A 12,558-nucleotide genomic window follows, 5' to 3' on the forward strand; every position below is an offset into this window, starting at 1 on the left:
TCAGAGAGAGAGAAAAGGAAAGTGAGAAAGCAAGCCAACAAATCAGGAACTTGTACCGTGGTTGGCCATGTGGGAGTCCAACGCCTCAACCACCACACCCCCTGCCAGCCCCTCTCTGGTTTTCTTCATTTTTGCTTGTCTTCTTTCTTTCCTACCCCTCTCAAGCACACATATGAACACAGACCCTGGGGCATACACAAATGGACACACATTCTGGTAACTTCTGCTGACCTGAACAAGGCTTGCTTGCCTGTGTGATATTCATGACATTTTTGGCATTAAAAAAAAAAAAACAAAAAAAAAAAACCAAAAACACATTATGACTTTCCCGACAACTTCACAGTTTAAAAAAAAAAAAAAAAAAAAAAAGGCAGTGATGGGCCAGCAGATGGCGTGGAAGTTAAGGTGGCTGGATCCCACTTGGCTGACTGCAGGGGTCCAGTTCTGCACCTGGTGGCTTGCAAAATATACCAGGTACATGTGCACATGCCAGAAACTCCAAGAGGAGAATGGAGAAGAGACTGCAGCATGGCAATCCCCCTGGGGGAATGACTTCTCACTTTCCATCTTTCTCTCTGTGTGTGTCTCTTTGGCAACTGCACATGCCCTATAGCAACAAGTTAAAAAAAGAATAAAACTGTTATGCTTCCAAAGGCTCAGAGCACTCACAGTGTGACTCATACTTTCTTCTTCACAGAGCTCCCATTCGTGATAGAAAGAATAAGGTATAGTCAGTTGCCTGTACTTTTTGTTTAAGTTTCTTGTCATAGAGCACGTGCGCTCACCAGAGAGAAACAGAGACAGTGAGGGGCGGGCAGCAAAATCAGGCCACGATCCCTTCTCCTCCATTCTCTTCTCGGAATTTTTGGCATGCACATATACATGCCTGGTGTGAATTTTAAACCACTGGGTCCAGGACTTGAACTGTAGTTGACCATATGGCAGACCAGTGCCTTAGCCACCACACCACTTGCTGGTCCCTAAAATTTTAGGATTCTATGCTGACAGGTTTTCTTTTTTTCCATTGCTTAAAGATGTCATTCTATTACCTTCTTGCTCCCGCTGTTTAAGGAATAAGTCCTATGTATCAATGTTCCCAGCATGTGATATGTCACTTTCTTCTGGCTATGTTCAATAATTTTTCTTTTTCTTTGACTTGTATTTACTATATAATAGTACATCTACTAAATGTGTCCCATTTCTTTACAAATAAACAAAGCTGAATTTACTCAGGATAAAATTAGGATGATCACCTGAACACACATCATTCAAGTTATTGTGCATGATGTATGTCCCCAAATGTGATTGTGTTTATCCTGCCCAGATTCGGTATGCCCCATGATCTATTGATTTGTGTTGTCCAGCAAATTTTGGACCTTTTTAAAAATTTTTTCTTCAAATATCACTTCTTCCCCATTTTCCTCTTCTCCTTGAATATACTTAAATATGCATTAAGTCAAGGCCAGCAGGTGGCATGGTGGTTAAGGCACTGGATTCCCACATAGCTGACCATGATTCAAGCCTCAGACCTGGTAGCTTGCTTTCTCACTTTCCCTCTTGCTCTCTCTCCTGTGAGTGTACATGCCTTATAGCAAATTTAGAAACAATAATAAATAAAATTAAATAATTCTTTTAAAAATGAATTAGGTCTTTTGATTTGCTATCTGATTACTAAAATTATTTACTTTAAGCCTTTCCTCCTCTGCTAGATTGGACAATTTATATTAATTTTCCAAATTCATGTACCTTCAAACTCCAATGTGATATTGGGCCCATTTTTTTTTCAGGTATTTAAAATTTTAGTTACACAATACTCATTGTATTCCTTTTTACTTTCCATTTGTTTCTACTATCCGTTTACTCATTATGACTATATTTTTCTTTAAGTTCTTGAACATCTATATATAAAATACATGCTTTTGAGTCCTAAGTCACTAATATGGATATCTCAAAGTTAGTTTCTATTAACTATTTTGTTTTTCTGAGTATGCCATACATTTTTCTATTTCTATACAAGCCTCATAATTTATTGATGGTAAAGCATTGCAAATGAGACATTACAGAGATCAGGTTCTGTTGTTAGAAGAAGACTTGGATACCCTGTCACCCATCTTTCTGCTTTTACAAATTACAGAAAGGAACCTACGATTTACCGACTGCACACAGTAAGTATAAATAATGGAGGCAGAACTGAAAGTACAAGCCAATCACCTGACTGAGCTCAGTATCTTCCTAACTTCCCCTTTTTAAAATACTTTCCCTAAATGTATTCCTTGGGGATATTATTTTATTTATTTCATTTTTTAGATATATTTTTGCTAGAGGGCACATGGGCTCACTGGAGAGACAGAGACAGAAAACAAGAAATCATCCCCAGGGAGGATGGTCATGCCACAGTCCCTTCTCCTCCATTCTCTTCTCAGGATCTTGGGCACTCATGTACATGTGCCCGGTCTGAGTTTGAAGTCATCAGGTCCAGGACTCAAACCACAGTCGACTACGTGAGAATCCAGTGACGTCACCATTACGCCATCTGCTGGTTCCTATCTTCTTCTTTTCAAGGAGAGCTGAGCCCTTTCCTGATTTCTTCACTGGAAGCGCTCTCATTCATTCTCCTAAACCTAGAGGTGCTACTGCAATCTCTGCTGATAATGGTATGAGATCTTTGAACACCTACTGTCTGCCAAGTACTATGTTTACACTAGCGTGTGTCAGCTACTGTGCAGGAATGTCCCTCACTTTAACTCACACTAAACCATGTCTTCTTCTGGCAGCTTACCCTAATACCACTCTGTCTACTGGCAGAACAAGATACTCCTTTTAAAGTCTCTAAAGCAGATACTTACGTATCGAATTACTGATAATAATATATTACAGTCATTCACTTGGGAACACTTCCGCCATTAGGCTCTAAGTATTTCAAGGGCCAATGAAGCCCTCTATGTCCGAAACACCCAGCATAGTGCCAGGCACAGACACTGGGTTCCAGTGGTCATCGGTAAAAGGGGAAAGCCCCTCCTTTGGGCTACCATACATGCCAGTATTCTTAGCCCTGTCAGCAAGTGGCAGCTAGGTCACAATACCCTTGGCCCTATGAGGCAGAGCACCACTCTACTCAGCATCCACTTGGGGCTTTGTTGCTATGGACTCCTGACAAAGTCCACTGGGCAAAGCCAAGACAACCCCCACCTCCCCTCTCAGTCTGGGCTCATTGGTGGCCAGACCTGTAGTGCTGACAGGTGTGGAATGTTCATCAGACCCGTGCAGCTGGGCCAGCCCAGAGGCTCGTGGCTTCTAGGCCCCAAAGCTGAAGTATCAGGTCACAAACAAGCCGGAACCAAGGGCTCCTCGGGTCAGAGTTGGTGGAGGACGAATAGAGTTATCAGCCATCAAGGCCTCTAGTCCAGATGCTTCCTTCTGCTTTAAGGAAGGCTGGGAGACTGCAAGCGAGGACTACAGGGACTAACCTGGACAAGGCATGCGTGTCTTTGCTGGGCAGGAGCTCTAAGGGCAAGGTCAGTCTCTAGGTTGTGAGATATTTGCTCAGTTACTCACTCCACAAGCATGTATTAATCAGTTCTACAGTAGGAAGTACGCATAATACCACAGCATACAAGTCAAGAGTTAAAGTCCCAGAAATCAGTCTATTTAGGTTCACATCTAGGTACAATTCTAGTTGTACAATTTTCCAAGTTTTATTTATTTTAAGACACCTTAGACAGGATCTCACATGTCACAATCCCTCCTACCGGCTTCTCAGCCAGCCAAAACCATACACACCCCGTGGGAATGTCTAGTGTGTTCCAACCAATCTGGGATCCAAACCCAAGGCTTGCTCTATGGCTTCAGCATCAGGCAGCAGCATCCTCTGCCCCACACCACAGTGGCTGGGCCTCTAGTTGCATGGCTTTTAACATGTTACACAAATTATTTGTGCCTCGGTCTCCCAATACTAAAGCAGGGATAGCAATATGGAAGATTGTAAAGATTAAATGAGAAATGCATTTAAAATGTGTAGCCCGATGTCTGGCATGTCATAAGTGTTCAATAGGGGATCAGCTGGTAGTGTAGTGGTTAAGGCACTGGACATTCCCACATGGCTGCCCATGGTTTGAGTCCCGGATCTGGTGGCTTGCTTTCTCACTTTCCCTCTTTCTCTGTGTCTCTCTCTGGTCAAATTAAAATGAATGAATGAATTAAAAAATAATGTGTTCAACAAATGTTAGGAGCTACTATCATCAATCTCAAGAAGGTATCAGAGAGATTAAGATTTGCTCTCGAAGAGCTCTTAAGAGTGATGGGTAAAATCAGTCTGTTCATTGGGACCAGCAGATGGTGTACTGATTGCATCGCTGGATTCCCATGCAATGGACTGCGGTTCAAGTCCTGGACCCGGCAGCTTAAAATTCATGCTGGGTACGTGTGTGTACGCATGCACACTCAAAATTCTGAGAGGAGAAGGGTGGGGAAGGGAGTGCAGTGTGGCCATCCCCCTTGGGGAGTGATTTCTCACTCTCTGGCTCTCTGTCTCTGTCTCTCCGAGGAACACATCCACTCGGTAGCAAAAAATCTCTCTTAAAAGAAAAAAGAAAATCAGTCTGCTCATAATCTTGGCCAGTGTAGTTTGATCCTGGCAATTGTAATATAGGATATCCAAGCATGAAGTAACATCTACCTGGAGAAGTTAGAGCATTTTCCCAATAATATTGTTCTCATACTTGATCTCTTAAGAATGCCAGGCTGAAGAGAGCCAAGGAACGTTCTATGTGGAAGCAGGAATATGTGAAAGGCATCCCTGGGTATGAATTTGGGACATGTGATAGTACACTCCTGATAAGGTTCTCGTGACATATAAATCAGTTTTATTATCCGTAATGTGGAATGGAAGCCCAGGGAAAGGCTATAGGCAGAGAAGGGACAAAGGTCAAGTTCATTTTCATGTTACAGTTTCTTTTCTCTCCATGGACATGTTCCCCCACCGCAGGCAGTGGAGGATATGACCAACCCAGTGCCCATGTCTCCCACCACGCCAGGCTGTGAATGACTGATAGAAAGATGCACTGCTTCACGAAAGAACCGACAGTTCACTAAGAGGGAACCAATGCCATCATCCAGGAGAGGAAGGAGGTATTTGGAGATTCAGGGAACCTCTCCAAGTCTCTTCTCACCTCTTTTCTGGTGGGTGTCTAGTTAAGTTCTTTACAATGGGATATTCTTTTTTTTTTTTTTTTGTAAGAATTTTTTTTTAATTTTAACTGTATTTTTTGCTTATTTATTTTAATTTGACCAGAGAGGGACAAAGAGTGAGAGAGAGAGAGAAAGAGAAAAAGCAAGCCACCAGGATGAGGACTTGAACTGTGGTTGGCCACATGGGAGTCTAGCATCCTTAACTACCACACCATCTGCCAGCCCCTGGAATATTCTTTTTTATTTTTTTAAAAACTTGTTTATTTAATTTTATTTATTATGTTTTAATTTGACCAGAGACAGAGAGAGGAAAAGTGAGAAAACAAGCTACCAGGTCTGGGATTGAAACTGTGGTCGATCATGTGAGTGTCCACTGCCTTAACCACCACACCACCTGCTGGCACCAACAGTGGGATTTTCTTTAACAGTTAAACACCTGTTTAACCACTTCTGATAGAGCTATCTTGGGAAACTCAGCACTTTGTCAACAGCTCTGAATTTTTCTTCTGGGGTACGATGACCAGTACTTGTGCTAAGCTCTCTGCCCTTGCAGCAGTTCAGAGCTGAAACACCATTCCTTACAGGTTGCCTGTCCAGTAAGTAGGGAGCAAGATCCAGAGACCAATAAAAGTCCTTTGTCCTCCTTAGTCTGTATCCCACACCTCATCCAACGGATCATTTTCTTTTCTCTACCCCATCTCCTTTTCCATATGAAGGAATGTTGACCTGATATATATAAATAATGGTGACCAGGTAAAATAGCTAAATGCAGTCAAGTAACTTCAGAGAAGCATTTGTAATTAATTTCTTCCATGCCCTTAAATCAACAAAAGACATCAACTCATTTTAAAACATTGTGGGGGGACTAGCAGGTGGCATGGTGGTTAAGGCGCTGGACTTCCCCATGTTCAGCCCCAATTCGAGCCCCAGACCTGGTGCCTTGTTTTCTTTCTGTCTGTCTCTCTCTCTATGAGCACACGTGCCCTGTAACAAATTTAAAAATAATAATAGTAATCAATAAAATTAAATAAATAATTATTTTAAAAAACAACTGTTAAACATCTGAAAATAAGTGAAGATAACTGAAGAAAAGGAGGATTGATTCTTGGTGTAACAGGGTATCATCCCAAGGCAACTTCCAAGCAGACATTATTTAATTCATTCAGGATACTCAAGAGTGGAGTTCATAAGAAATGGCGTAAAGATTTCCACCTCCTTTGTGCAGTCTCCCCTTTCATGGTGTGTGGAGCCTATAACCTATTGCTACCTGATAGAATATAGTACTGGTGATGGCATCGGGTGGTTATGAACATTATATAACATTACATGAACATACAGGTGGCATGGTAGTTAATGCACTGGACTCCCACATGGCCGACCATGGTTCAAGTCCCAGATCTGGTAGCTTGCTTTCTCACTTTTCCTCTCTCTTTGTTTCTTTCTGGTGAGTTTGCATGCCCTACAGTAAACTTTAAAAATAATAACAATAATTAATTAAATAATTAATTTTAAAAGACTCTATCTTGTTGGCAGACTCACTGTATAGACTCCCTGCTGGCTTGTTGAAATAAGCAGCCAAAATGGAAAAGCCCACATGGCAAAGAACTATCACTGGCCTCCAGGGAACAGTCATCAAAAAAGCAAGAGTTCTTCAATATAGAGCCATAAGCCAGACTCCAGCTCCCAGAGAGAAAAAGCAAGCCACCAGGATGAGGACTTGAACTGTGGTTGGCCACATGGGAGTCTAGCATCCTTAACTACCACACCATCTGCCAGCCCCTGGAATATTCTTTTTTATTTTTTTAAAAACTTGTTTATTTAATTTTATTTATTATGTTTTAATTTGACCAGAGACAGAGAGAGGAAAAGTGAGAAAACAAGCTACCAGGTCTGGGATTGAAACTGTGGTCGATCATGTGAGTGTCCACTGCCTTAACCACCACACCACCTGCTGGCACCAACAGTGGGATTTTCTTTAACAGTTAAACACCTGTTTAACCACTTCTGATAGAGCTATCTTGGGAAACTCAGCACTTTGTCAACAGCTCTGAATTTTTCTTCTGGGGTACGATGACCAGTACTTGTGCTAAGCTCTCTGCCCTTGCAGCAGTTCAGAGCTGAAACACCATTCCTTACAGGTTGCCTGTCCAGTAAGTAGGGAGCAAGATCCAGAGACCAATAAAAGTCCTTTGTCCTCCTTAGTCTGTATCCCACACCTCATCCAACGGATCATTTTCTTTTCTCTACCCCATCTCCTTTTCCATATGAAGGAATGTTGACCTGATATATATAAATAATGGTGACCAGGTAAAATAGCTAAATGCAGTCAAGTAACTTCAGAGAAGCATTTGTAATTAATTTCTTCCATGCCCTTAAATCAACAAAAGACATCAACTCATTTTAAAACATTGTGGGGGGACTAGCAGGTGGCATGGTGGTTAAGGCGCTGGACTTCCCCATGTTCAGCCCCAATTCGAGCCCCAGACCTGGTGCCTTGTTTTCTTTCTGTCTGTCTCTCTCTCTATGAGCACACGTGCCCTGTAACAAATTTAAAAATAATAATAGTAATCAATAAAATTAAATAAATAATTATTTTAAAAAACAACTGTTAAACATCTGAAAATAAGTGAAGATAACTGAAGAAAAGGAGGATTGATTCTTGGTGTAACAGGGTATCATCCCAAGGCAACTTCCAAGCAGACATTATTTAATTCATTCAGGATACTCAAGAGTGGAGTTCATAAGAAATGGCGTAAAGATTTCCACCTCCTTTGTGCAGTCTCCCCTTTCATGGTGTGTGGAGCCTATAACCTATTGCTACCTGATAGAATATAGTACTGGTGATGGCATCGGGTGGTTATGAACATTATATAACATTACATGAACATACAGGTGGCATGGTAGTTAATGCACTGGACTCCCACATGGCCGACCATGGTTCAAGTCCCAGATCTGGTAGCTTGCTTTCTCACTTTTCCTCTCTCTTTGTTTCTTTCTGGTGAGTTTGCATGCCCTACAGTAAACTTTAAAAATAATAACAATAATTAATTAAATAATTAATTTTAAAAGACTCTATCTTGTTGGCAGACTCACTGTATAGACTCCCTGCTGGCTTGTTGAAATAAGCAGCCAAAATGGAAAAGCCCACATGGCAAAGAACTATCACTGGCCTCCAGGGAACAGTCATCAAAAAAGCAAGAGTTCTTCAATATAGAGCCATAAGCCAGACTCCAGCTCCCAGACTCCAACCTCTCCACAGTGCTACAGCTGGAGAAGATTCAGCAGAAGCCTTATAGAGGAAGCCATGAACAGACCAGGGAGCCCAGCTGCTCTCCCTGCTGTCCTCCCTCCTCTCTCTCCTCTCTCTTCCACACAGGAATCCTGGGGAAATCATCCTCATGCCTTCGCATCACTCACACCCAAAAATAAGGGAACAGAAGAAAAAAACTGCAAAAATCTGATCAGGCTGCTTGAAACCAATTCTCATTACAGTGATTTACATGAATAGGAGCTCAAATCTGCATACCATTAAGTGTTTAAGATTAACTTGTGCAAGTTTTATTTGATTTCAGCCTTAAATTCTTCATAGAAGCTGAGCCTCCACAGTTTTCTCCCTCGAGCCACTGAGCTTTAAAACAAAAATTAAAAGAATTGCCACGTCCAAGGGATATCTTAAAATTCACAAATTTGCTTTGGGGAAAGGGGCCCAATTGCACTTGGGATTGTTCTTCCACACTGAAATGGCTGCTGGTACCAAGATCAATACTCACACAGAAGCTTCTTTGAATAGGAAATAGAATTTTAATAGTAAGCTCTGCAGAGCTCAGGGCAAGAGTTTGCATAATATTCGTAACCCCTGCCAGGTCTGACAGAATGGTGGTTTGGGGGCCCGTTTTCCACAAGTGCAAAGAATTTAATGTGCACTTTCAGATGGAAAGACACCCTGTGTCTGGGATTAAGCCACACCTGTCCAGTAGTCCAGGGTGCCAAAACCTGGAAGGGATGTGTTCATCAGCCAGCCCCTATAAAATCTAATAAGAGGACTTTGCATAAGGACTAAGCATGGCACAGCAGATCTCTTCACCCTGGAAAATGATCGAGAAAAACAGGTTTTATGAGCTGCGCTAGCACACCATGTCTCCGTGTGATTAATCCATCTCAGGAAAACGACTTTAAAAGCCAATTAAAGGCAACTTCACGGAGTTATTTTGCATTGTCTCTTTATTCTGTTTCTGGCGACAATTGTACCTGTCAGTACAGCTGTGAGGAACTATCAATTTTGGCAGCATGAATTTTCAGAGGGGGAAAAATGTTTAAAAAAGGAACCATTGGCCTGGGAGAGATCAGTTGCCCATCTCAGAAAACAAATCCCAGCAGTGGAGATGGAGACCTGGCAGGCTGTGTGGCTTCCAGCTCTGGGTGCTGGTCACCAGGTCCCTTCCCTTTCCTTTCTATGCCCTTCGGTTCCAGAACTCAGGGACACAAAAGCTACCCCTTCTATGCCCAGATCAAGCAAATGCAGTCCTGCCTAGGAGAGAATCTCTGATCACAAGAAGCAACAGCCAGAACAGAAGGAAAAAGGAGCAATGGCTCCTAAAAGGTAAGTCAAATTATTTTCCTGGTTTAAATCAGCAAGCGCTTAGAGGCAAAAGAGCAAATCCTTGTTTCTTTCCTGGCAATGACCTTACTACAGTGGGGCAGGTCATCGGGAAAGTCATGATGTGTTTCCTTATGTTTTTCTATGCAAAAATGTGTCATGACATTCCTGATACATCTTTATGTTTTTTTAATTTGCCATAGAAAACATGCACTCACCAGGATGAGAGAGAGAGAGAGACAGAGCGAGAAACCTATAAATCAGACTCCAGCTCCCTAATCCCAAGCATAACTGGGTTCCCATCCCTCAGGGAGCATGGCCACCCCACAATCTCATCTCCACCATTCTCCTTTTAGGATTTTGGGAAACATGCCTGGCATGTTTCTCAAGCCACCAGGTCTGGGACTTAAACTGCACAGTGGGCCATGTGGGATCCAGCCACGTTAACCACCACGCCACCAGCTGACCCCCACCTTACCTTCCTGTAATCAACTCTTTCATATCCCAGTAGGTAACCAAGCATATTAGTGGGGGCAGGGGGAAGAAAGAAGAAAAGAATATCCTGTAACCTTTCCACTTAATGCTTCTCCCAGACCAACAGGAACTGCCCAATGTAAATCAGTGAGTGAAGAGTTAAACTTAAAAAAAAAAAAGGCAGAGTTTTTTTACCCCACACCCAATCCTGATGTAGGGCCCTATTTCCCAAGGTGGGAACCAAAGTCCAAGACCCATGCTGTCACCAGAGGAAAGTAAACAGTCCCAGGCTTGGGGTGGGGGAAGCTTTGTTCCTTAAGTTACTACTACTTAATGGTGAGTGGCTAGGAGTGGCTCAGATGTCAGAAGGGAAAGGGCAGGATCAGCCCAAGGCTTAGGTTCTGTCACTCCTGTGTGGGTAGGGTTACAAGTGTGTGATGAGGCCTGTCGACCTCTGGTCAGGACACACACTTATCAGTTCACTCTCAAGACTGTGCCAAGCAGTCAGCCTCAGACAGAAGCAATGCTAGAAAATCAAGAGTCCCCTGAACTGCTTTTCTACGAAGAACAGGCATTTTCTAAATGAGAAACAATTCCACTAATGTCAGTCTGTTTCACCAGTGCCATTGTAACCCCATCGCCTTCCCTGCACAAGTTAACTGGTCCTTAAGAGGGCAAAATCTTGGGGCCAGCAGTTGGCGTAATGGCTATGTTGCTGGACTCCCATGTAGTCAACTACAGTTTGAGTCCCTGGACACGGTGGCTTAAATTCATGCCAGGGACGTGTGCATTCCCAAGATCCCAGGAGGAGAAGGGACTGTGGCATGGCCATCCCCCTTGGGGGGTGATTTCTTGCTTTCTGTCTCTGTCTTTCTGGTGAATGCATGCACCCTATAGCAAAAAAACTCTCAAAAAAAAAAAAAAAAAGGCAAAGTCTCTTTTTTTCTTCCTTTTTTTCGTAAAAGATTTTTGCTATCAGGTACATGCACTCACTGGATAGACAGAGAGAAAGAAATCACTCCCCCAGGGGCAATGTCCACACTACAATCCCTTTTCCTCTGTTCTCTTGGGATTTTGGGTGAGCACACATGCGCATGTGCCTGGTATGAGTTTCAAGCCGCTGGGTCCAGAACTTGATCCGCGGTTGACTGTGTGGGAGTCCAACACCTGAACCACTATGCCACCTGCTGGCCCTTAAGGCAATGTCTCAAGCCCAGCCTGTCTTTGCAGGCTCTTCCTAAAGCCTATAGCCCCAGAAAAGCTTCCCTGGGCTCATTTCCTCAATGCCTGGCCCAAAATTGCATCACAAACACCCCTCAGCCCAAACTTGTGTACACGCTGGCTCAAAGACACATGCTTCATCTTCTCTGTTTCTGCAAAGTTCCATCAGGAAGCAGCTACACTGCCAACTTCTTGACAAAGCACCCTAGAGGCCTCCTCCACAGATGAACCTGTTTCCCCTACTCAGCTTCAAAGTATATCTTGTCTCCACTATGGAATTTACTACAATCTCCCACCAGACTAAACCAAGCTTAGCCCCGGACCAGACCACATTCATCTGTCTAAGCCCAGTGCCTGACTTAGGGTCTGGGACACCAGAGACACTGAGGAAACACACCTAGAAAGGAAGCTAAGGAGGGAGGAAAGAGATTTGACTTTACACAAACCATAGCTGCATCCCTTAGGCTGCTAGAGATACAGGGAAAAGTGTTTGTTGTCTTGTTTTTTTTTTTTTAAAGAAAAGGAACCAGCATTTATTAAATGCATATATGTATCTAGCATTATCCTAAGCAGTTTATGAAAAGCACTTTTATTTCCCTCATTATACTTTATATATGAGAAAACGGAGGCTCAGAGCAGCTAAGTAACGTTCCCAAGGGCACACAACTAATAAGACTCAGAGCTGGAATTCTGAATGCTGGTCCACCTGACTATAAAACATGCACTCTTTCTCTTTCACAATTATGTCTTTTTTGACTCACAAAATAGGAGGATCCAAATAGATCAACAAGATAACCTAGTCTGAGGTAGAAGCAGCCCAGAGAGTTTAAGCCATCTGCTTCAGGTCACCCGGCTGATGGATGGTAGAACCAAGACTGTGTTTCTCCTAACACCCATTTCAGTACTTTTGGCATCACCCCCAGCCTCTCCAAAGAGCCCTATCTATGTGTGATACTGTCTTACCAAGTCAAGTTATTTTTAAAAAGAGAGAAAAATATTTGAGAAACAAGGTCAACATTTTTTTTTCTTCTCAGAGCAATTGTGGGTCCATGAATATACTCAGGAAACAGAAGGAGAGG

The 12,558-nt window shown here is 42.8% G+C and overlaps 1 long non-coding RNA gene across 1 annotated transcript; it reads left to right on the top strand.

The window, feature by feature from the left end:
- The first annotated feature begins 3,140 nt into the window (after positions 1-3,140).
- Positions 3,141-6,868, top strand: LOC102499530 (uncharacterized). Its single transcript, XR_333697.1, has 3 exons — positions 3,141-3,515; positions 4,985-5,178; positions 6,721-6,868. It is a non-coding gene; the product is annotated as an uncharacterized LOC102499530 (long non-coding RNA).
- The last annotated feature ends 5,690 nt before the right edge of the window (positions 6,869-12,558 follow it).

The sequence above is a fragment of the Tupaia chinensis genome, unplaced genomic scaffold (assembly GCF_000334495.1).
Source record: "Tupaia chinensis unplaced genomic scaffold, TupChi_1.0 Scaffold000078_1, whole genome shotgun sequence".
Lineage (NCBI taxonomy): Eukaryota > Metazoa > Chordata > Mammalia > Scandentia > Tupaiidae > Tupaia > Tupaia belangeri.